General features: G+C 46.8%; 1 protein-coding gene and 2 long non-coding RNA genes across 14 annotated transcripts in view; 1 reads left to right on the top strand and 2 right to left on the bottom strand.

Moving 5' to 3' along the window:
- LOC125744386 (receptor-type tyrosine-protein phosphatase mu-like) overlaps positions 1–25,397 on the bottom strand; it is a 200,150-nt gene that overhangs the window by 87,549 nt on the left and 87,204 nt on the right. The window lies entirely within an intron of this gene.
- Positions 12,170–13,028, bottom strand: LOC125744552 (uncharacterized). Its single transcript, XR_007398436.1, has 4 exons — positions 12,883–13,028; positions 12,754–12,797; positions 12,579–12,664; positions 12,170–12,288 (listed from the first exon to the last, which is right to left on the bottom strand). It is a non-coding gene; the product is annotated as an uncharacterized LOC125744552 (long non-coding RNA).
- On the top strand, positions 12,283–15,693 carry LOC125744578 (uncharacterized). Its single transcript, XR_007398451.1, has 3 exons — positions 12,283–12,637; positions 13,408–13,512; positions 15,578–15,693. It is a non-coding gene; the product is annotated as an uncharacterized LOC125744578 (long non-coding RNA).

Raw genomic sequence — 25,397 nt, 5'->3', positions numbered from 1 at the left:
AACATTCATAAACATTCATTAGAATTCATAAGGGGACATAAGTATAGAGAGACAAAACGTTAAAAAATAATCATGAATAGCCACAAATAGCATTCAGTTGGTTACAAAGTGACAGGTGTGGTGCAATGAGTCAAATGATAAGACAGTATTTACATTTTGTTGCTGTCGGATGAAGAGAGCCAATGTCTTTTTACTATGGATGGATTACGCCCATTCCAGTCTACTAACAGTGTGTAACATTTAACTGTCCAATGAAAAGATGTTTTATGAAGTCATTTATTTAACTGGTATTTATGTTTGTACTAGTTAATATTTTTATTCATAATAGTCATTTGCATTAATTACTTTATATAAGTGTTTGAAGTGGTCCATTATCCAGTACCAACACATTTTTTTTTCACTATAGAGTATTGGGACCTCTATGCTGGTACTGAATAACAAGGCGAGTACCAGCACCTCTTTGTTTTTCTCTTTAGAGTATTGGCACCTCTATGCTGGTACTGAATAACAAGGTGAGTAGCAGCACCTCTTTGTTTTTCTCTTTAGAGTATTGGGACCTCTATGCTGGTACTGAATAACAAGGCGAGTACCAGCACCTCTTTGTTTTTCTCTTTAGAGTATTGGCACCTCTATGCTGGTACTGAATAACAAGGTGAGTACCAGCACATCTTTGTTTTTCCCTTTAGAGTATTGGCACCTCTATGCTGGTACTGAATAACAAGGTGAGTAGCAGCACCTCTTTGTTTTTCTCTGTAGAGTACTGGCACCTGTATGCTGGTACTGAATAACCAGGCGAGTACCAGCACCTCTTTGTTTTTCCTCTGTAGAGTATTGGCACCTGTATGCTGGTACTGAATAACAAGGTGAGTACCAGCACCTCTTTGTTTTTCTCTGTAGAGTACTGGCACCTGTATGCTGGTACTGAATAACAAGGTGAGTACCAGCACCTCTTTGTTTTTCTCTGTAGAGTATTGGCACCTGTATGCTGGTACTGAATAACAAGGTGAGTACCAGCACCTCTTTGTTTTTCTCTGTAGAGTACTGGCACCTGTATGCTGGTACTGAATAACAAGGTGAGTACCAGCACCTCTTTGTTTTTCTCTGTAGAGTACTGGCACCTGTATGCTGGTACTGAATAACCAGGCGAGTACCAGCACCTCTTTGTTTTTCTCTGTAGAGTATTGGCACCTGCATGCTGGTACTGAATAACAAGGTGAGTACCAGCACCTTTTTGTTTTTCTCTGTAGAGTACCAGCACCTCTTTGTTTTTCTCTGTAGAGTACCAGCACCTCTTTGTTTTTCTCTGTAGAGTATTGGCACCTGCATGCTGGTACTGAATAACAAGGTGAGTACCAGCACATCTTTGTTTTTCTCTTTAGAGTATTGGCACCTGTATGCTGGTACTGAATAACAAGGTGAGTACCAGCACCTCTTTGTTTTTCTCTGTAGAGTACTGGCACCTGTATGCTGGTACTGAATAACAAGGTGAGTACCAGCACCTCTTTGTTTTTCTCTGTAGAGTACTGGCACCTGCATGCTGGTACTGAATAACCAGGCGAGTACCAGCACCTCTTTGTTTTTCTCTGTAGAGTATTGGCACCTGCATGCTGGTACTGAATAACCAGGCGAATACCAGCACCTCTTTGTTTTTCCTCTGTAGAGTACCAGCACCTCTTTGTTTTTCCTCTGTAGAGTACTGGCACCGAATAACAAGGCGAGTACCAGCACCTCTTTGTTTTTCCTCTGTAGAGTACTGGCACCGAATAACAAGGCGAGTACCAGCACCTCTTTGTTTTTCTCTGTAGAGTACTGGCACCGAATAACAAGGCGAGTACCAGCACCTCTTTGTTTTTCTCTGTAGAGTACTGGCACCAGTAGGCTGGTACTGAATAACAAGGTGAGTACCAGCACCTCTTTGTTTTTCCTCTGTAGAGTACTGGCACCGAATAACAAGGCGAGTACCAGCACCTCTTTGTTTTTCTCTGTAGAGTACTGGCACCGAATAACAAGGCGAGTACCAGCACCTCTTTGTTTTTCTCTGTAGAGTACTGGCACCGAATAACAAGGCGAGTACCAGCACCTCTTTGTTTTTCTCTGTAGAGTACTGGCACCAGTATGCTGGTACTGAATAACAAGGTGAGTAGCAGCACCTCTTTGTTTTTTTCTGTAGAGTACTGGAACCTGTATGCTGGTACTGAATAACAAGGTGAGTAGCAGCACCTCTTTGTTTTTCTCTGTAGAGTACTGCCACCTGTATGCTGATACTGAATAACAAGGTGAATACCAGCACCTGTTTTCCCCAAGTTGAAGCACTGCTTTATATCACTAATTATGACACCTTAAAACTGATAGCTAGATAGCTTGCTAACTAACAGCGTTGTTAATTGTGAATTTAAAGTGAGATTAGTTTGCATCTTGTTGACACTGACATACTTGCCTCACTGACAACAATGTACCAAAATCCATTCAAAACATTAAACCGCTCAGCAACAGCTGTGTAAAAATAGATTTGTATTTGTGGTGCTAAGGGTGTCTCATTATGTTGTTTTAAGGTTATTTTGTGTAGTGGTTTCTGAGAAAAAGATTTTTTTTTATGCTCCTGAAATAATGGATTTTTGGAGATACGTATTTTCCATTGTAGAGCAATGATATGTGAGCTCTGCTGTGGGAGCGCGTAAGGTGCTGGACATGAACATGTTAACTAGGGTGTTGTGGACCATTAAACCAAATGAAAGCCCATCGGGCATCTTCATAACCCTGAACCACGCAAGTTAAATCCACAGGGCTGTGATAATTCAGTCTTCATCTCATCCTGCTCTCACTGGGTGAGTCAGCAGGAAGGTTTCTGAACTGGTTGGCTCACCAGCACTCCATAAAAAAACCCAGAAAATGAGGAACAGGTGTGAATAATTATGGATATGAATGAGATGCAAGTGTTTTTCTCATGCACATCCCCATCCCCAACGCAGAGTAGAACTGAAGATACTGAACAGGTATGAATCCTGTATTATAAAAGTGTTAGACTTTTCAACCACTAACAGTCACATGCTACTCAGCGGTCGTATTCCACAGGGAATATATCTGACCCCGTTGCTAGGGGCAACTCTGGGATTATTTTAAGGTGGGGTGCATTAGAGGAGAGAGTTTATATAGAGGGGTCAGCCTTTTCATGAACCAATGATATATTTTGAATGGGTGAGTGACAGGGGGCGGGGCACTCCGTGGGCCAATCAGCTTTCAGCTGGGGCCAGTACCTGCTTATCGCATAGATAGAAAGGCGGTCTGCCACATTTCAAACATCCACTACCATTTCTCTTTCACTCTAAGACAATTCCGCATCCAATGGCCTTATTTACCGTCACTCATCATTGCTACGTAAACACTTCAAAACTCTACAAAAAAAGTGTCAGGATATCAAACACCCTGAACTGTCAGCTGGATAAAATTAAACATTATTTTATGGATTCTGTTTCTCTTTTTTTAAAAACCTCGCCCTGAAATCCAAACCATGAAAACAATGTTTTGCCATTGAGTGATTTGCATATTATTTGGAATAATATGTGAGTAAGATTCTTCCCCATCGCTTTCCATGGAAAGTGGGATACGTGTTAACCTCACTGGATAAATAAACGGCGATACATTTTGACGTTCACTCGCCTCCCCTGACTCGGCTGCATGCATAATTACACACAAACGTTGTGTTTACATTTTGTCAAGGACAATCAAGGTCCAGTCATCATGTATATTTCTTTGGCAACTCCTGTAAGCAATTCATGTTTATTTGGAGATAGGGATATTGCATTATGCTCAGCCTGTGATTGCTTTGCAGTAGGCATAACTTAACCAGTAAAATGACTTTAAAAACTCAATTAAATGACACTTCTAAAAAGCATCTTTTTGCATATGTTTGGCTTAAGGCAATAACAGAAAACTGTTATTGAAGAATTAATGCATGCTTATTTGTAAGTATATATAACAGCTATTGAGGGAGTGCAATCTAGAGAGTGTCACGAGGGTTACAGTGTTACACTTTGATATTTGGTGAAAAAAACATTCATGAAACGATACCCCTGGCTTGTTCCTCGCCTCCGCTGGCAAACGCGGACAAAACATAAAGCAGATGTGTTAGGCAAGAGCAAACAAAGGCCTTTTGGTTACCTGTCCCTTTGATGCCACAATGCATGTCCACTTAGGCTGTGGGGGGGCCTGGTGTCTGAAACCAACAGAATTTACTCCAGATGCTCCCCCCCCCCACCCCCGAATAAACAACAGACACCTGCCTCTGCCCCTTTACCCCACGCCCCCCGATCAACACAATGGACTTTAAACGTGAGATAAAACCAAAAACAAATCTTGTTGGATGGATGGTTGGGTGCATGATGATTACTCTGAGTAGTTAGCCCGTGTTTGTCTTCAGCCAAACTGCACTGAAGAACAGGCACCTGTCTGTTGCTGCAGTTCGCAGGAACTCCCTCTGGACGAGTCATGAACAGGGAGAACATGCAGGAGACCTTCAGAAGGGGTACCGTCCCCATCTCTCCCGGAGCAGAGCAGCCTCAGAGCCACTTTCCTCCTCTGGAACACCCTCCCTACTTCAACCCACAGTTGTCACTGTTATTCTTACTTATCGTTTACTCGTTGATATTGCCGCATTTTCAGTCCCAGTCCTGGGACTGGGTCGTGTTACTTTAAAAACCCCAACCACGAGATGCCGCCCTGTCATCATGTCCACCAGAACCAGCCCAATTCCACGAATCAGCTACATGCCCTGGTCTATCTGTGACAGCAGGCACACCTTGGCCCAGGAATAATCAGGGACGGTACCGCAGCAGAATTCCTGCAACCTCCAGGTAGGAAACACAAAAGAAATCACAGTCCAGCTGGAAAATCTATCACTAGTCATGTGTCGCTTAACCGGAATCCCAAACTGACGAGATCGGCAATTCAGAAAAGCAGAGGATGCATCTCATCTTGTGCAGGAACTCATTTGTGTTTGAGCTGGTCCCTCGCTGTCCCGGAGGATTTCTTTATCTCTGAGAGGATAGAGAGAATACTACCATTTCTAACATCTCTCTAACAGCCCTGGAAATGCTCAGTTACAGCTGAGGGGTGTAGAAATGCCATATTTAATCTCCCCTGAGCTGTAACGGAGATGATTAAATGGAGAGGTGGTGGCAAAGGGTTTGAAAGGCCAGGGAGAGGGTTTACCTGCTGAGGGAGAGTAGCCTCCCCCCACTGCCTGAATTGGACCATATAAGAAACAATGGGGCAGCCCCATGATTCCTGCCCCCCACCCCCCCACCTTCACTACTGCACAGACCATTTATCTACAGCCAATATATGAGATAAAGAAAAACTTACCATGAGAAAAGCAAGGCTAGGAATGACAGCTGTGTATTCTCAAAGTGTCCCCTCCCACTGTTTTAAGCGTGAAGAAAATGGATGGAAGGATGGATGACATCACATAACCCTGTAAACACCTCCCAGCTGTACCTCACATCCCATAATCCTGTAAACACCTCACAGCTGTTCCTCACATCCCATAATCTTGTAAACATCTCCCAGCTGTTCCTCACATCCCATAATCTTGTAAACATCTCCCAGTTGTTCCTCACATCCCATAATCTTGTAAACACCTCCCAGCTGTACCTCACATCCCATAACCTTGTAAACACCTCCCAGCTGTAACTCACATCCCATAACCCTGTAGACATGCCCAGCTGCACATCACATCCCATAACCCTGTAGACATGCCCAGCTGTACCTCACATCCCATAACCCTGTAGACATGCCCAGCTGTACCTCACATCCCATAACCCTGTAGACATGCCCAGCTGTACCTCACATCCCATAACCCTGTAGACATGCCCAGCTGTACCTCACATCCCATAACCCTGTAGACATGCCCAGCTGTACCTCACATCCCATAACCCTGTAGACATGCCCAGCTCTACCTCTGCAAGTGTAGGAAGCCATTGTAACAGGTTCTTGCATCCCTAAGTCACATTAAACTACATTGATCTGAGATCCCTCTTAACCATCACCCCTGTACAGATACGAAGACTGTGTTAACCATATTACTGGTGCTTTTTGATGTTGTCAACAAGATAAAACAGCTGACCTTTAAGGTACCCCCCACCCCCATTGATACTGACTCCACTTAGAGTACTACCAAGATCCCCCCCCCCCCCCATCCCAGGAGAAACATGCCCTTCAAACGCGTGACGGGCCCATGACACCATTATATAGATGGACACCTGGATTTCATTTCAACAAATTGATTTTCCAGCCCCCAACCCCAACTCTCCTTAATTCACAAGAAGAAAGTGAAAAGTCCTCTAACAATTTATCGATTAACCTAACCTTAAAAAAAACAATAAACACCCTGGTGGACTAGACAAATAACTGCTGATTTACGCAGATAAAATGGGGTGGGGTACTGCGTGGAAAAATGAAACTCACTCTCCGCGATAAACGGGGGCTGGTATAAACCGTGCAAAGGAAGACTGCAGAGAATGAGATAAGGAGGAGAACTTCTTCATTTCTTCATTGGCAACAGCCATGGTGTGTGTATGTGTGTGTGTTGTTGGCTGAGATATCAAGATAAACGACATGTCTCCGGATTCCCCCCCCCACCCCCCTCTTCAGTGAGAACTCCAAGAAGCTCAGTATGTGTTCATGTCTGGATTCCTGTTATCCGACCTCCCCTGCCCTCTTAGCATCGTATTTTTTGTTCATTTTCTTGAAATCTCATTGCTTTATAATTACTGTAAAGGACCTTTAAACGATTAAGCACATAGATGTGGCAGTGCTCGGCTGGGTAATCGACTAGGTGTTCGGCTAGCAGTGCCTGAAAAAGCGCAGTCAAAGCGAGAGAGTGAGAAGCAGCGGGGATCAACAGAAACACAAATGTAACTTAATATCTCCCTCACAGAAAAAGAATAAAATCATAAAGATGGGCAAAAGTATGAAGCGTTAAGTGTCGTCTTCACTTCCTCCTGCCCGCTGCCCAGGACATAGTGTTCAGAAAACCCTCAATTTCCAGAACTATCTGTCGGTAGCACTTGGTAAACAACAGACACGCTAAAAGCACTGCGAACCGTAGGGCTGGCCAAGTGCACAAATCAAATTATAGAGGCTGCTTCTCAAGCAGCGATGGGCCGACGGGCAGAGATTTAGGTATGTGGCTCAGGGCAGGTCGAAGAGGTCTAAAACAATGGTTCGGCCTCAGACTTCGAGGAAATCAGAAACGCAAGAGCCAAGCAAACACAAAGAGAGCTAAACATTAGGTAGAATCAAACCCATGACCCTGGAGACGTGACACCGCAGTGCCTCCAACAGGGCATATGTCACGGGCCGGGAAGTTGAACCACTTGTTAAGTTGTTGTTAAGTTGCACTTAAATGGAGGGAAATTAAAATTCATTCTTGAGAGCTGCAGTTCCCAACTGGTTTAGCCTCAGGAATCAACTTTTCCTTGGTCATTAAGCCAGAACCAAAAATGTGAAATTTTGAACCAAACTTATTTCACAAAAAAGTGCAGTTATAGTCACATATAATCCGTGCAAATTGCAGGGGACAGGGGAGGTTGGGAGAGTTGTTGGCCATACAATTTTCCAACCCACCAGTTCAGAAACGGTACCTCACAAGCCCTTCAGGTTGGGTCCAAGTGGTAGCAGGATATAAGGTCGAGTATGTCCAGCTCATGATGTGAAGCTTTAAATTTCGGAAAATGCGACACCTTTTATATGCGGACATTTATCAAACGAGGTAGCGGGCGTCTGTACATCAAGAGGTGACGTGTACTACATCACGCCATCACATGGGCTGCAGCGTCCAGCAGCGATTTATGGCAGGCCTGGGGGCCACTATTGTGTTTTCTCTGATGCGTAAATCACGGGGGCATGTCGCCAGCCAGGGCCAGGTCCGGATGCCGGTGGGACCATCTCCTCTGATGGCCAGGACCCGACTTGGAGATAAGGATTCTAGAGGGAAGGGCGAATCCAGCATAGATGAGCGATCACCTCGGATGGGGTACACATACTCCGGAGATGGACAGCAGATGGATGGCATTGCTGAGGAGAAGATCAGGCAGAGGTGAGTAGGGGGAGGGGCTGAGAAATGGGGGGCGGGGTGGGGGGGGGGGATTTCTTATGGACCAGTCAGATCCTTCTTACAATTTCTACCACGAGTAGCACGAGGCGTTTCATGGCCCTTGGTCGTGGTAATTGAGACTCTGACCAAGGCCGTCTCGTAGCAGAAGAAAAATGATTTCCATTACAGCTTAAACACTTTGGTGTGGGGGGGTGCGGGGGGGTTGCATCAAGCTGCCAGGAGACACAGTAAATCCCACCGAACGGGCATGGAGGAAACATGTAATTGACATTTCCGATGACCTCAAAATTGTAAGCTGGACGCCTGAATGCTGCGTAACGTTTGCAGGGCTATTACTCAAAACCACCGAGACGGTTTATTAATGCCGTCTTTAAGATCTTGAAATGCTTCCAGGGGGATGAAAGCTTGATATCAAAATAAGGGGGAAAAAAATGCATCAAGCGTGGAATTTAGCCGCCTTTGAGATGACCTTCAGCTTACTGTGCTTTTTAAAGAGGAAAAACGCTATTAATGCACCATCCTCGTCACTATCCATTTGTCCTATCCTTCCCGAGCCTCTAAGACATTTCATACGGGGTGCATCACAGGAGAGAGACAGGACAGTGCCATCTCTCTGCAGGCATCATGAACTTCAACTTGGGTTGGTTGATTTGGAATTACCAGTCCCTGCAAAAAAAGTCCTTCGGATCATGAAAGGAAACTTGGAGTACCTGGAAGAAACATTCAGAAACATGTACTTGTTCCACAAACACACAATAGCAACATTAAGGGAGCCAGCCTGGCTTTCCTATGTGTGTGCAACCATTTCCGTGCTCACATAAGACACTAAGGAGGACCCTACTCTGGATCGAGGGTGAATCGCAACATCCCTCATTCCGGTGACATAAAATTTTAATTTACCACTTACGTCGAACTGTGGATGGGAATTTATCACTACAACTGACATTCTATTAATGCTTCTCAATTAAAAGCACTATTATCACCCTCTGTTAAATGTAATGGACCTCAGATTCCCAAATGCAGTACATTCTACCACATTTATGACATCATAATGTAGCCCTTACCGTAAATGAATGAATACTTTGAGAAACATAAGCAGTTTATTGGTCTGGACGTATTATTTTGTCCTGTCTATTGAGGCCCTGTCTCGGAAAGCAGTAGATGGCGAGAAGCATGGTGAGATTACCTGGATCAGTCATACTGGGGGAGGGAGGATAAAGGCATTACTTCCAGATGAGAAGGAACAAATTGACCATGTCTGTGGCAGCCTGGCTCTCTCTGGGAGCGGGAGGGAAAGAGCAGACCCCCCGAGCCGGAGAGAAGGGGGTGATCCCCCTGAAAGCTTGCCCCGGCATGTTGGGACCCAGACCGCCCCTCCCCCCCCCCCACATACACGTACACACACACACCTGCCTCGAGTCAACACAGTATCATTCCACTCCACGTCAGTCGGCTCCATCTCTCCACACCTTCCCATCTGCCCCATGCGGCCTTGGGTACAGCCGTGAGCAAAAGGCTCAGCTTTCAGCAGCCAGGAATGAAAACATCCCCAGCTAACCCACCAAGAGATCCCACCACGGTGCAACCATCATCATGACAGACCGTGACAACTCCGGTACATGTCCTGGCCTTAGTGATTTTACGAGGAAAAAGCACAATTCCAAGGACAACTCCATCAAATCAAGCCAAACTCCCCTGAAAGGCATGTCCTCTGTCATCTACATTAGGTCTGACATAGATATACAAGCCCCATTTAGCAGAAATATTCCACACCAACAGACATCTTCCATAAGTCAGCCAATTGCACTCATTTCTGTTTCAGGGTCTTTTGAAAAAACACATTTTTGAAGCCCTTTGACACTAACAGTGAGAACTAGTCACCTCTAATATGTGAAATTTAAGAAATATGACTAACTAGACAGGACATTCCAGTTGACCTCATCGCCACCACCACAATCTAGTAATTCTATATCTATGTCACAATAAATCAGGAGATTGACAAATCTTAGTTCGCCAGAAAAGAACATGGCCCATACATTTTTTTTTTGGTTTCCGCTTCTGATTTGAGATGAGGATTTCCATTAGCACTGCACTTCAAAGAGACTGCTAGCTGGGGATATCAGTCTCAAATGCTAATCTCAGAATGATTTTGAAATGGGCTGCAAAACAGAACCATGGTGCTTCGGCCCGAACCAAATAATCGTGATATTTTAGGTTCTGTAACAGACGGAACAAAGAACGGGGTTTTAGAGCCACTTAGATCCACGTTCCAAGGCTAATGGACTGAAATAAAGCAGCACAAAGGAAAAGTCATGCGTGCCCTCGGCCGCCCGTCAGCGATTTCACTTCCTGCGCTCCGAGGAACACTTTGCCAGTGTACACACAATAGGCACCGAGAGCCTTTTTCCCAGGGCTTTCCGATGTGGATCAGTACGGCAGGCGGCCCCCATTTGCCGTCGCGAATACGAAATGCCCGTCATATTTTTAAACCGACGTCTTGGGGCCACCCCCAGCCAGCACCTTCCATGCTCTTACCTCCTCGCACTACACGCGGGGCGAGATCTCGACACCACCTGCCTGATTACGTGGTGGGGGGGGGCTCGGCCACACTATTTTTTGCTTCTCAGCCCCCCCAAAATATGAGCTTCTCGCATTTTATTTCGAAAATGGCAACCTTGCTGGGGGCTGAGCTGCGCTATGGGTCAAATTCTAGAATCGCCACTGGTTGACTTCCCCCCCCCCCACCCCATTTTTTCCATCCAGGCTGCTCACCACCAGGGAAAATTCCGCTTCAGAATGTGCCGGAACGTTACGTGGCGTCACTGCACTCATTTGTTTTTGAGACCTCAGGAAAAGGATTTTTGCAATATCAACACAGCCATCTGCTTAATGAGGGGCCTTTCATCTGTATCAAAGCCTCTTCGCGTCTGACGGAAGCAGCCAATAATGATAGCTTTTGACAACCGACAATCAAAGCTCAATTACTGGCACATGGCGCTCTCCTGTACAATGGATTCTCTCACAAAGACAGCACCCCATCGCCCCCACTCCTTAAACGCTGCATGCTGCACCCGCTCAGGAGACGGACGAGGAGACCTACGACAAATCAGCTGGTAAAATGCCTCCACACCCCCCACCTGGTAATCTCAGCCTTAGTTCAAGTCCTCAATCTTCCATCGGCTGTCAATCAACTGCCCCAGCGTCAGTAATGGACAACTTTGACACTTGCGGTGTAAAACGGCGCCACCCTCATCCGTGAGCACTGCTAACTGATCCACGCACTTCCAGAATAATCACTCATAATAGCTGTACTGCATATTTTAACTTACTCCAGAAAAGAACAATTAGAATACACACTGGGTAGCTCTTTTTTATTGTACCAAGGTATCCATCCATCCATTCACCCATCTATCTATCTATGGACAAACAGAAAGTATCGCAAATACTTGATAAATGGGTTACTCGTGTGACATTTCGGATGAGATGTTTGATCAATGGCAGCCAGGAGAAGTGACTTCAATAATAATTTCTGGATTTTCTGGGACAGGTACACAGTTTTACGTTACAATCCAGCTGCTGAAGAGGAGGACTGACAGAAATAAGAGATGTTAAACAAATACGCCCCGACCATAAGTAATAAACAACATTCCCTGTATTCCAAGCACAGTGACAGGAAGCTCAGGAACAGCAAAGTAAACCGTGTGAAATGGATCATAATATTTGCTCTTCTTTGGTCGCACATGCACCCCACCCCCCCCCAACCAAGCCCCGAAGGGAGTCCGTGTCTAGTGTGAAGACAAACACAGAAGCAGATAGCTCAGACGGGGACTGAATAAAGCCATGTCCAGCCCACAAACATCAACCGCGCTCCGGCTAATTCAAAAGTAACCAATGGAAATAATTTTTTTTATATTGTACAATTTTTTTAATTGCACAGATTTCATTTTAACTGACAATCATAATTAACGGAAACACACTATTTAAACTAACAGAGTCCATTTATTTTGGGGGGAAAAGACACGCACTGTAAAGCCCCCCTTAGATGGCCTACGCGATGCCCGTTGGCCACGTAATGCCACGCTGACTGCCCCTCGATTTTTCTTGGTTTTTAATTTATTTTCTGTAGCTGTGCCTGCCAACTTTCTCACCGACTCTCCCAAAGCGAGACTATTCTCCTGTAAAGAGAAGGGGAAAATAAAAAATAAATAAAATGGAAAAGTGAAGAGAGAGGCGAGTACAGATTCCGAATAAACGCCACAAGGACAAATGTACAATTCGGCAGCTTTTAGCGGGCCGACCAGATGCCTGCTCTGAAACGTCTGGGAATCCAAATCCCCACCAGGACAAGGGGTTAAAGCTTTTAAGTAAATGCGTTAATGTTCAATTTTTTGGAAATGATAGCGAGGGTGGTGGTGGGGGAGAATGTATGCACCCCATCCGCAAAACCGGCGCAATTTCTACGCACCAATTACCGCCCGTCCTGCCTCAGCTACCGCCTGGGACTCCTGGCTGTTTTTCGGCAAGGTAGGGGAACGCTGGAGTAATGGCCTACTTCAGGGATAAAACGCAGCTTTATTTTATTTACTGGATCCTCATGTATAATAAATTACAGAAATCCATTAAAAGACGCACACGCTAACCGGCGTAATGGAGGTCGCTTCTATCCCAGCCCGATTCTTCCCAGCTATGAGAACAGTGGAAAAAAATCAGAGAAACCAGCTTTGTATTTTATTTCGTCAAACACAGCGTGAGCTTGATCTCAAAGTTACCTTGTCATCCTGTTCCTTCCCCATTACAGGCAAAGAGCGCAAATTCGTCCCATCTAACGAATTTAGCAGTAAAGGTATTAAACATAAATACTGTATTCTAGCTACTGGCAGAGGACATTACCGCTCTTGGTTTGTTGTATCATTACCGCTACAATTTATTATCAATATTTATTATCCTAAATTAAGTGGTGACGGCCGCATAGGTCATCCTGGAGGAATATCAACAGAGTAACCGAAAAGTAACTTATTTGAAAAATTACAGGCTGCGCAATAAACGTTTAATTGCTCCAGGGGCACAGAATAAATGCCTGAAAGCAGATGGGAATGCTAAAAGAGGCATTCCAATATACCTGTAATCATACTTATGCAAATGGAAAATAAAGGTTGATTTCATTTCATTTTGTTTAATTTTGTTTTAAGTGATTCTTCCCCAGCTCAGAATGACAGGAAATAGTGGGTCACCAGCCCCCACAGTGTTTATCTGTTACTTCCAATCAGTGTAACAGAAAGCTGATCGATTAATAGGTTCCAGAGGAGCACGGCGACCGCACCAGCGTGGCCTGATTACACCCCGGCCAAGGGAACGTCTGGGCCCACGGGTTTGCAGTCTGTTCCACCAGACATAACCAGGTGAGAACATCAGAGAGGAAATAAGTTAAACATGGTTAATCGGTAATTTTACTTTGGGCTAGGAGTAGGGTCAATCCTACGACATAAAAGGGCGTAAGAGGGACCATAATTCATACAGAGGGGCCAACCTTATCATCAGGGGAGGGGGGGGCAGTACCCCTGTTGCTCCACCCCTGTACTGTATCTCATGTGGTGACAGTGTAACGTTTCAGGCATGAGCCAAGATGATGGCTTCGTTGTCTCACATTCATCTCAGAGTAGCTGGCCTAACCTGGGCCGAAGACAAGGGTGTGTGTGGAGGGGGGGGGGGGCTGGACAAGCCATTGAGATTCAGCGGAATGAAGATTAACACAGACATTAAGTTTTGACCAAGAAGCAGAACCCACTCCCCGCCACCCCAACAGCGTCTGACATAAATAAAAAAAAAACAAAACCCCACTGGAACAGCTCCCATTTCTGGCAGGATATTATGATGGTTAGTGCTGGTGACAGGGGGGCCCAGATCCACGGTACATCACAGGCAATCGATGTGACACGTGGCGGACCCTGAAAGGATTTCATTCAGCTGTAACGGATGACAGTGCCGATCCGGTAGCCGATCCGGTAGCCGATCCAGCCGCGAGTATGCTTCTGTGCCATTACCAAGACATGGATGCAGATACACCGGCGGCAGAAGCAGATCGATAGCGGCTTTGAAAATACGCTGGAAAACAGATGCTTAATATTTTTACTTCCAGCACAACGGGGGGAAAAAAATGAGAAACTAGCATTGGAACAGAAACAGCAGGCAAGAGAGAAAAAATCAATAAATAAATAAAGCCAGAAAAAAAGAACTCGGCTGAAAATGTTTATGTTCACGAAATTCAAAGCACATCTCAAACCGTATCTCAGGCTCTGAGTTTCTTGTTTTCGCCCCTTAAATTTAGCCGTTCACCACTTCAAACAGGAAGCCCGCATCAAAAGAGTGATCCTGTTGTCAGTTTTTCCCGTGTTTTTATTTATTTATTTTTGCTGCGGGCACACTGGTGGACGGCTAAGGCGGCGTGGGAGTCGGAGTGTGGGTTTTAGGAGGTTATCAGACCCGCCAGAGGGTTATCACTACCCGATACTGTGGATAGTTTTATTTTGCTAGTCTAAATTTGTCTAGGTGAGGAGCGGGAGACAGGGCCAGTTTTTGGAGAAGTAGGTCTCAGGTCGCCTAACTCCATGCCGGGAGGCAGACTCACGCAAGACGCCGGGAGCCACTCAGCGCTAACCTGACATATGCGCATCGCCAACACTGGCCGCCAACTCGGGGCCTACCGGCGTGGCTTGATAATCCTGCTAAATCTCGTTTATGCGCAGAAATAATTAGCAGGGCTATCACAGAGGGCCATCCTGTAGAGGCAGGGTGCAGATGCTGAGACTAGCTGCGCTTTTCAGCTGCTCGGAAACTCGTCTCGGAAACTTCGCACAGAAAACTGACGATCTATGGAAGCTGACGATCTAGCTCCAGTTTCCTAAGGCTGCCAAATTACCTGCATTGCAAAGGAAGCAAAATGGTCTTCAGTTTTCTTGGTAATCCTTCCCCTAAGGTCCCTGAAAAGGTAGATCTACGTACAAGGGCGTACTTTGGCTGGAATGGGGGGTTGAGGTCTCTACGCATTAATGGAGAAACATGATTATTAGGGGGCTTGTATTAGCTGGTTTTTATTTATAATTTAAACGTGGCCGTAATTTACGCCCATGTTTACGCATGATCTACACACTACAAACTCGCTCTTAGGCGAAGCTAATGACCGCCATCTCAGCTGAGCCCGTTAACCCGCGGCTTGATGCTTCTTACGTACACAAACCAGGAGAAGAATCTCCGACAAAAACATAAATTACCCTGACATAACAATCTAGCCACTGCCTGCACCCTAATCTTTAAAGATGAATGCTGTACCCTAGTGATCATACACAGAAGCTGCGTTTTTTTGTCTTCCCCGAGACAGACGGATGATACTTCTTACTTCTTAAAGAAATAAAGTTTTCCGCCTTTAGCCAGAAAAATACCAGGTGTTTTTTTTTCTTTTCTTTTCAGTCTCGGAAATAACAGAGGAGAATAGCTCCGGACCACAGAAGGCAATCTATACATCTTCCTGAGAGAAAGGAGCCACTTCCAGCAGGCCAATCCAATTGGCCATTCACCAGCCACCCCCCCCCCCCCCCCCCCCCCGCCACTGCACACGGATGTTAAATGAAATGGATTCTGGGCTGGCACAGGGGGATCATGGGATTGGGGGACAGTGAAGACTGAGGGGCAGGGGGGGGGACTGAAAACAGTATATTTTGTCTATTTATTTGTTGTTTTTTTTGTTTGTTTTTTTTAATCATCTATCCATCCATCCATCCATCTGGGGGGGTTAGGGTTAACAGCAGGAGAAGCACACAGCACCCTGGCCGCGTCCAGATGTGACTGATGGTCACATGTTGTCCATCTGCGTTCGGATCAGGGATCAGGACTCAGAAAAAAAAACACGACAAAATGTGACCTGCGGGCCTGGATCGCAACTCCTTGAAATTACGAGACCCCATAACTGCCATATTTAAGGGTAGGCAAGGTGGTGGAGGTAGTGGGGGGGGGGGGGCAATGTTTATAACCTTCGCTCTGTTTACAGCTACACCTTACACTTGGCGATAACACCCCCGCAGCCCCGATGACCGCAATTTACAGCACGTTGACCGCAGGCACTGACAGAGCATCCGTAACGTGCACGGCAACAGAGACTGGCGCTGCTGATAAGGACGCTGGAATCCAGCTATATGATCCCTCCATTACTCCTCTTCTGGAAGATTCTGTGCCTTCAAGGTCACCTTCAAGCTATGAGGCCTGGCCTATGTGAGATTTAGTATTTCATATCCTGTGGGATCATGGTTTTTAATTTGTCTGCCAAGGTGCGGGGGGGGGGGGGGGGGGCGTGTTGGTTGGGGAGTTACCAGTTACTTCGAGTTACTGGGGGTGAATTCACAAAGGCGGCACCACAGCACACCCCCAGCCCACATCCCCCCCTAGTCTCCATCCTCCTTACTGAGTTCCTCTCTAGGAATTACTTTGGTGGCACATTGCTGGGAATGTGTCAGTGTATCCCATGTGTCAGCCTGGCTGGAAATGAGACAACTTCGTATATCTGGGCAGGAGTTCGGGGGGGGGGGGAGGAGGGGGGTTTGCTTTTTGGCTGTAATTTCACTGCAAGAAAAAAACAGAAGGATGGTAAGGCAATCTTACAGGCTTGGCACCCCCCTGGGGGGGCGGGCTTCCCTCCGATGGGTTTACGGAGGGAAGAAGCCAAATAAAGGAGAAAGAGTGGAGGAAGGAAGGAATGGGGGAAAAAAACAGACGCACAAAGTTAAGAGGGTATGAAGGATGACAGGAAAAGGACAAAAGTAGTGAGCAAAAGGAAATATAAATTGCAGAACTGTAGAAGGGCAGAGAAAAGAGCAGAGAGAGGGGATACATTAGCAAGTACGAAGCCCAAGAGGACGCAGAAAGTACTGAGGTACAGCTCAGAATATCTGCTTCGATGTTTTCCTTTCATTTTTGTGATTTTATTTTGGTAGCCATTAAATCATGACTTTCTAAGGGCAAAGGTAGAGTCGTTTTGTCATTCTTGGGGCCACACTCAAGTCACCTCACCCCCCACTCTCGACACTCCCCAGTGTAGTGACCGTTTGTGGCCACCAGGGAGTCAAACCTTGGGGTGCCCTCGCAAATGCATGGTTGGAGAGGTGGTAAACACTGCGGCTGAGAAAAAGGATTGTCTGTCTGATTAAAAACTTCCACGAAGGGGCCGTCAGCTTCGACGGAGCTGGCCAGCATTCACGCCAACTCCAGTCCGTTGGGCTCCATCCGGCGAGGACAAGCAAGTGCAGGGAGGTATTAAACGCGCAAAAGGGAATGTTTAATTCTCAAATGGAACATTCTGGATCCCTCAGATTTTCCGGTGACTTTCCTGCAAGCGCCTCAATCCTTTCTGGTGGCAATGAGAATAATATGAATAAAGCTATGGACGGCATGATGGGAACCACAGAGGTGCTGGGATTTCCAGGCTTTTCCACCATACACCTACCATTCGGACAGGGGAATATACAGGGGTGGGGCCACAGGGGTACTGGCCCCATCTTAAAGCTGATTGACTCCTGGAGTGCCCCCTCGCCTGTCACTCACTGATGCAAAACATACCATTGGCTAATGATAAGGGTGTCCCCTCTGTGCACCACACCCCTAAAAATTCCTTTAATGGTTCCTGCACCTGGAGGATGTGGCAGATCAGTCCTCCACTGTGGCCAAAATGCAGCACCAAAGCCTGCATGCATACTTATTAAAGATCTCCAGGAAAATGGCGCCAAATATGGGATTAAAAAACCCAAACAGTTTAACATGTACTGCAATGTGCTCATGTTCATATTAGATGCAAGATCCATGGGAGGGGATGGGATAGGTGAAGCCATTGGCATTTTAAAAATTCCCAGATATCAGTGCTGGGTCCCGCTATAGCTGGCGGATGGACGGACAGACGGACAGATAGATAGATACGCTGAGGCATATCTGAAGGAATAAGCAATTTGACCCCGAAGCGTCACTGCTGCGTAAGACGGACCCGCCTGTTATTCCAGTCCCCCCCACCCAAAAGCACACTCTTCCACTTTTCCCAAGCTCCGCCCCCTATCTGCAATCCGCCCAGCGATCGGGATGCCGGACACGACTCTGGAGCAGGGTGCGTCCGGAACGTTTACCACATTCGGCGGGCTGAATGTATTCGGAAGCGACAGGAGTGCAGCAAATAATCCATGAATAATTAATCAAAAGGAAATTCCACGAAGTATACACAAAAAATGAGAAGGTTCCTCGCAGACCAGCGTGGGGTTTCCATGCTGCCCGATTCGGACGAAGCGGAGGGGGCTCCTTTCTAGGCTGCTTTGCACCGCTTCTAAAATAAACGTTGGGAGACGGCGAGCGCGTGCTGCATTTTCAAAGCATTTTAACCCCCCGGAACCTTTTTCCGATCTGCCATTCGATCTCTTCCTATCTGTTTCATCAGAGACTGAACCAAGTGTCACTGAGGCTCATAAAGCACACAGATTCGTACTGGAGCGCATCCTCCTCGCTCGGCAGACAGACGGCCTTCATGGGACGAACAATGCCCCGTTCCAGTCGGGGCTCAAACATGGCTCCACATAACCTTCAAACACAATGGAGGCCTCCGCTCATTCAGAGCCACGCTACTTTGTTACTCTGCTAATGCCATTGGCAGAAAGAGAACACAAAAAACCAGCGGGATGTCATTGAAATGGCCAGGCCCCTCGGTCCTGATATCGGAACGACAATGGCGCTAATTGGAAAGCCAGCAGAGGTGCGGTACACCGGGGCTCCCACTCGAGAGCAAAGCCTCTATGGCTCAACCTTGAGGGGGGGACAAGGTGCACCAACACCCTCTGGGGGCCTTGGGTTGGGGGGTGGCGCTTGCATTCAATTTGGGCTGGCACGAGACAGGGCAGTAGGCAATGGGGCACTGCCCCCCCACTGAGCGCTTATCTTTCCGAGGGTTCTGTGGTCTGACTCCTTTTGTTGAGAGACCTTCCTGCTCATACAGTCTAGCGTCGATTCTTCTAGCTCAACCTGAGATGTGTCTCCTGAGGCACAGTGCCATATGATTAGATTACAAGTCACTTAAGAGCTCTTATCCAGATTAAACTTTTACAATTCATCCATTCACAGGCCTGGAAAAAAAAGCTTGGTCTTCCACCCACCTTTGTTCATTCAGCTCTCAGAAGGTTCTAGAACTTCTACACCCCCCTTTAGATCTATTCTGATTACATCTCCTTGTGGTCGGTCCTGACCAGTTCTGGAATTGCTAATCCTCCTTTGGGTCAGTTACAGCCAATCCCAAAAACTCTGCACCGGTTTCGGTCAATTTGCTTCAGTTGCAGAACCGCTACGCCCCCTTGTGGTCCTCCTTGAGGGTTAAGATATGTGCCTCTCTGCAGCTTCTATCATCAGCATTATGGTGTTGAAACTATATCTGAGACTGCATCCTCCACAAAATCCCAATTCAAATTGGTCAATAAATACAAATGTCCGCATGTGCTCTGCCTCCACAGAGGAGCACTGGATGCATATATCTTCAGCACCTTATTAAAGCTTTGATATTTTGTTGGACTTGACAAGACGTCTGAGGAAAGGGGTGCAGAACCATGTCTGACATGGTTTTTTTTTCCAGATTGATCTTTCTCCACCGAGTAAAAAGATTTTTTTTTTCTCAGACACCAACACGATTTTTTAAAGGAGACAAGCACGGACACACAAGTATCAAGACACGGACCTGCCTCATGAAATCCGACAATTAACGGGCACTTTGCTTCGTTAAACACAATGTGTCATTACCTCCCTCGCTCGCCATGCTTGCCGTGGTGCCAGGAAGGGGGTGGGCCAAACACTTGTGGTGGTGGGTGGCACGGGGGCACGGCTTAATTAGCAGAGCACGGAATGAGGCCGTTCGGTTTGACACGTTTGAGACCCGGGGCCGAAGTGGAACAGCTGTTCGCAGGCGATAACCCAGCCACCCAAAGGAGCAAGGAGAGCTTGCGTAATTAGGTACCGGCATTTCATTACGGACACTGGGCCGTGGTGAGTGAGCGGGGGCGTAATTACCACCACAGTCACACCTGCGGTTAACACTCTGCAGACGAGGGTCGGGAACGGTGGATCCGGCGCAAAAGCTCACTTCGACCAATAGCGCCCCCTAAAGGCCACGAGTGTCTTTCTCATTAAGGTACACTCAGGAGAGTGGGAGGGCTGGGGTGGGAAAGAGGGACATGGGGGGAGGGGGATGCTGTAATTGCCCAATATACTGGCAAATTAAAAATGCTGTAATTAATCATACAGCAGCATGAACCAAACACAAAAATATTAAGGCTCATTAATCCCCACATAGGCGGCATGAGATTAAGGTTTAAAAAAAAAAGATTAAAAAGTCTGACGTATTATAAGTGCTACGAAGGGGAGACATAATATTCAAGACAGGCCTATTATTATTCAGCAGTTGAAATAAAATAAATATGAAGTTGCTATACAGCACATGTATTAAACCGCTAAGAGGCAGACTGGTTAACCTCTAAAAACTTAACAGACAAATGCAATATTAGCAAAAACTGAGAATACTCCCATTAGTATTCTCCCATCAGACTTCAATGTCATATTTTTTCAAAGCTTATCTGCTGGCCATTTGGGTCACAATATCAAATACATGTATAATATTAATACATAGGACCTATTCACACAAAATGTTAGAATGACGAAAAAGGAAGTCATTTGGAAGGTAATGACATAAATACAAGCATGTCCAGGGAAGCTACTGGTTCATATTTCAAAGATATGTGTTGTGTGAGCACCAGAGCGCCTGCACCGTTCACTAATCTAGAGGAATGTGGATTCACCCTGTAAATACAGGGGGGGCGGTGAGTGGCTCAGCAGGATAAGGCTCTGTACCTGTGGTCGTATGATCAGCAGATCCAACCCTGTCCTTGACAGAACTGTCACATGACTGTGGGCCCTTAACGCCCAGCTCCAGGGTCACTGCACAGCGCACTGCACTGTGCTGTGACCCCCAAGCCAAGGAGATCAAGATGAGCTCAGTGAAATGGTACAGAAAGCATGTTTGTTTGTTAAATATTACAAACCCGGAGCCATAGCTATGGATGTGCATGTTAATTTAAAGATAAACATCCGCTTACCACGGCACAGTGTAATACCTGCCAGCCGCAGTTCTTTTCTGTGTTTTTCGTGCATGAGTGACATTCTACAAAAGCATCTGGTTGCACTGCATGTTTCTGTAGGGAAAAAAAAAGTAGCCTCCCCCGGAAAGCTCTGGAGAAGAGATTTGGGAATTTGCATCTCATTCACGTAACCTCCCACTGGATCTGGCTCTCTCCATCCGTACGCACCTGCTCACGGCGTTCCCATGATTCCCACTCAGGATAGTGATCAGCCTGCCAGTGCTAGTACTGAGGAAGACGTATATACCCTGGGTATATCGCGTCCGCGATCTGTGGTCGTGCCCCTGTGGGAGAGCCCTTTGGCAGGCTGGCAGACAGAACCACACGGCACGGGAATTCGGCTGGGGATCAGCAGGGCTTTCATTCTGGAGATCCTTGGTTCAGGGACAGATGAGCAGGAAATTGACTTTGGGGGGTGGGGAGTCGCTATTCCCACACACATGAAGGAGTGTCTGGCATTTACCAAGGGAGACTCAGGGCCCCCAGGCTGGACAAAGCAAAATAGACATAGACACAGAACATGCAGATATGCGCGGAATGTGTCTGTATTTACTGAATACAGGCACAGAACTTGCAGAAATGCACGGAACTCGTTTATATACAAAGAACTCGCAGGTGGGCATGGACTGTGTCTGTATACAGGGAACTCATTTGTGTACAGAGAACAGACATTGAACATGTTTATACATACGGAACAAAGATGTATACATAGAAAATGTTTATGGACATGAGCACACAGATATGTACGGAACACTTTCTAATTAAAACAGAGGCAGAGAACATCTTCTTCCCTCCGTTTGCAAAAAAATATCGACACCCACGGCAATATTCTGAAAGCTGACGCTGGCAAAATCCACTGAAATTACCCCTTTATGTGGCAAGAAAGAAAGACAATAATGCCCACCGGCCGTGACCAAATCAAGCAAAGACAACGCGGAGCAGTAGTGGTAAAAGGCAGGCCGGCGCTGTCGATTGGTCAGGCCGCAGTCACGTGACGGCCCGGCAGCATCACACACCGTGTTAATGACCGGATTGGCACGACGGGGGACACCGGCAGCCTGGTGGTGAGGCAATTAGGCAGTGTGGGAAGCGTGTGGAGGCCGTGCACGGCGGCACCGGGCGCGCGTAATAACAACCGTCATTTAAAAGAAAAATTATTGCACCTGTTTAATTACTGCGATAATTGCAGCCTGTTTGTTTGCGGCCCAGGGGTCCAGCAGTGTGCTGAGAGCGACAGAAGCCTGCAATAACAGTAATGCCTCTCATCGCCATTAGGAAGACACATTCCTCCCCTCGGGTGGTGTCCACTACAGCGTCTGTCAGGTGTGCCCCCCCCCCCCCCCCCACCGCCCCCCGCACCCTTCTGGGTTCCTGGCGTAAACAACATGAGAGCCTCGTCACGTTCAGCTACCCAATGAGCCCCATGCACAAATCCGGCACTTTTCCATGAAAAGCGTCTTCAACTTCCAGCATCGCGTTGCGGAAATAGCCATCTCTTTGTTACTGGACCGATTTTTTACATTTTAATTTAACGGCTTGCAGGACGGGTTACTGATCTTAAGGGCCCTTGACCGGCCCACTCAAAGGTGCAGTAAATCAATCAGCAAATCGCTAAAGGCCCCAATTACGCATAATATGGCGTATTTAATATCGGATGAGTCGCATTTCGGAGCTGTTATATTAATACTGCCAAATTTTAAATACACTATACATTTTCTGCGCTGAATACTTGAAAGTAGAGTAGTCCGTAATTTCAAATTCTGCACTGAAAAATATGACAACTCTCAAAAAGCCTACAAATAATGACAGAACCCTTCATAATAACCAAGCCGGGCTGCTATTGTCGGCTTAATGTATTTCCTTGACTCAGGATCAATCAATTTTCAGAATTTAAGCTACAGAACGTAATTACCAGACTTTGCGCTGCACAAGGAAAAAAAAAAAAAACTAAGAAATATGTTCAAATGAACTAGCCCACTAATTGCTCATTAATAACAGGGCGGAACAATAGGTCCGTCTAATAAAAAGCTGGCAGCGTTTAATGGAGGAGCCCAGACAGTCAGCTTCGCCGTGGGACCCTTAGGGAGAAGCTTTCAGTCACTCTGTGGTCTAGAGAGCAAGATTTAAATAGCTAAATAGTTTCCGAGACAAAGGAGGAGGAACAGTTACCGTTTATTACGTCCACTGTCATATGAAACTCAAGCTTCCATGATAACAATCACGGTTAATGTCTGGTTAAACAGCTCTTAGGATCTTATTCTTACTGTCATCAGGCACAGGGTATGTTGCTGTCAGATTATCACCGTAGACATCTATCCTTCCTTTGTAGGGAGCTCCCTACTACTGTACCCTGTGTATGTAGCATTTTCAGGCTAAATAAGAGTGTTCTTGGTTGTGTCTGATCACAGGCCTTGCAGATAAATGGAAATGGATTTCGGATTAGCAGTGACATCCCCTGTGGGTCGTACGTTACAGACCCAGGCTGAGTACTGAGTACTGAGTACTTAGAAATGGGATCTGTTAACCCTTTTCTTGCCGTCAGCACTTTGGAAGATGTCAAAACAAGCTCCAGGTCGAGATCAAGAGCCACCTGGCAGTGGGGGGCCCCCAAAAACCCACTGGTCACCCACTCCCCCAAAAAACCACTGGTGACCAACTCCCCCAAAAACCCACTGGTCACCCACTCCCCCAAAAACCCACTGGTCACCCACTCCCCCAAAAAACCACTGGCCACCCACTCCCCCAAAAAACCACTGGTCACCCACTCCCCCAAAAAACCACTGGTCACCCACTCCCCCAAAAAACCACTGGCCACCCACTCCTCCAAAAACCCACTGGTCACCCACTCCCCCAAAAAACCACTGGTCACCCACTCCCCCAAAAAACCACTGGTGACCCACTCCCCCAAAAACCCACTGGTCACCCACTCCCCCAAAAAACCACTGGTCACCCACTCCCCCAAAAACCCACTGGTCACCCACTCCCCCAAAAAACCACTGGCCACCCACTCCTCCAAAAACCCACTGGTCACCCACTCTCCCAAAAACCCACTGGTCACCCACTCCCCCAAAAAACCACTGGTCACCCACTCCCCCAAAAAACCCACTGGTCACCCACTCCCCCGAAAACCCACTGGTCACCCACTCCCCCAAAAACCCACTGGTCACCCACTCCCCCAAAAAACCCACTGGTCACCCACTCCCCCGAAAACCCACTGGTCACCCACTCCCCCAAAAAACCACTGGTCACCCACTCCCCCAAAAAACCCACTGGTCACCCACTCTCCCAAAAACCCACTGGTCACCCACTCCCCCAAAAAATTCGAAGGGCCTGCAGCTCCAAAGAATGGGCCCTGCTCTGACATCAAGCAGGAGATACCGACCGACTACATGGACTCTGAACTGTCAGAGCATCCCTGCACACGCACAGGCACGACATGCCCTCCCGTCCGCCACATCAAGAGTGTCTAGCAACCGAACGTTTTGGGCTCGGTGGAGGGGCTGTGCTCTGTGAAACTGGACAGCGTTAAAAACCTTTTTCGGTATTGTCATCAGAGGGCTCCCGGTACCGATGCCAAGTCAGTCAAACGCTGTAAATATACAGAGTATCTGGTGATTTCAACACCAGAGGATTCCAATTTCAGGCCCAAATGACCTAAATTCTGGCAAGACTTTCCAGTACACAAAGCAGACCAACCTGTAATTACCGCAGTAAGCTGTCCGAGACGGGGGGGGGACACAACAAGGTGGTCACCATACAGCTGCAGTCTTATGCCTGACTGGTTACCACAAAGGCAGCTTGACTATAAAAACACCACAGCACCCACCGGTATTTATAAATCATCGGTGGTGCATGACAAAGTTTATCAAAGTGTCATTAAAATCAGGGGTCAACACTATGGCAAATTCTGATGACACTGTGAACAAAATGCAAATTTTATTACACGCATGGTATTTAAAAACACAACCTGCATAGTTTTTTTTACAACAGACAGAGTTGACGATTCCACCGCTGCTAATACAGAAACTCAGCCACTTGGGAATCATGACCTCTCTCCGTAACTGGGTGCTGGACTTTCTTACAGGGAG

The sequence above is a fragment of the Brienomyrus brachyistius genome, chromosome 1, assembly GCF_023856365.1.
Source record: "Brienomyrus brachyistius isolate T26 chromosome 1, BBRACH_0.4, whole genome shotgun sequence".
NCBI classification, from domain to species: domain Eukaryota; kingdom Metazoa; phylum Chordata; class Actinopteri; order Osteoglossiformes; family Mormyridae; genus Brienomyrus; species Brienomyrus brachyistius.
The sequence above is the reverse complement of the archived record's forward strand: the minus strand, read 5'-3'. Positions and strand labels throughout refer to the sequence as shown.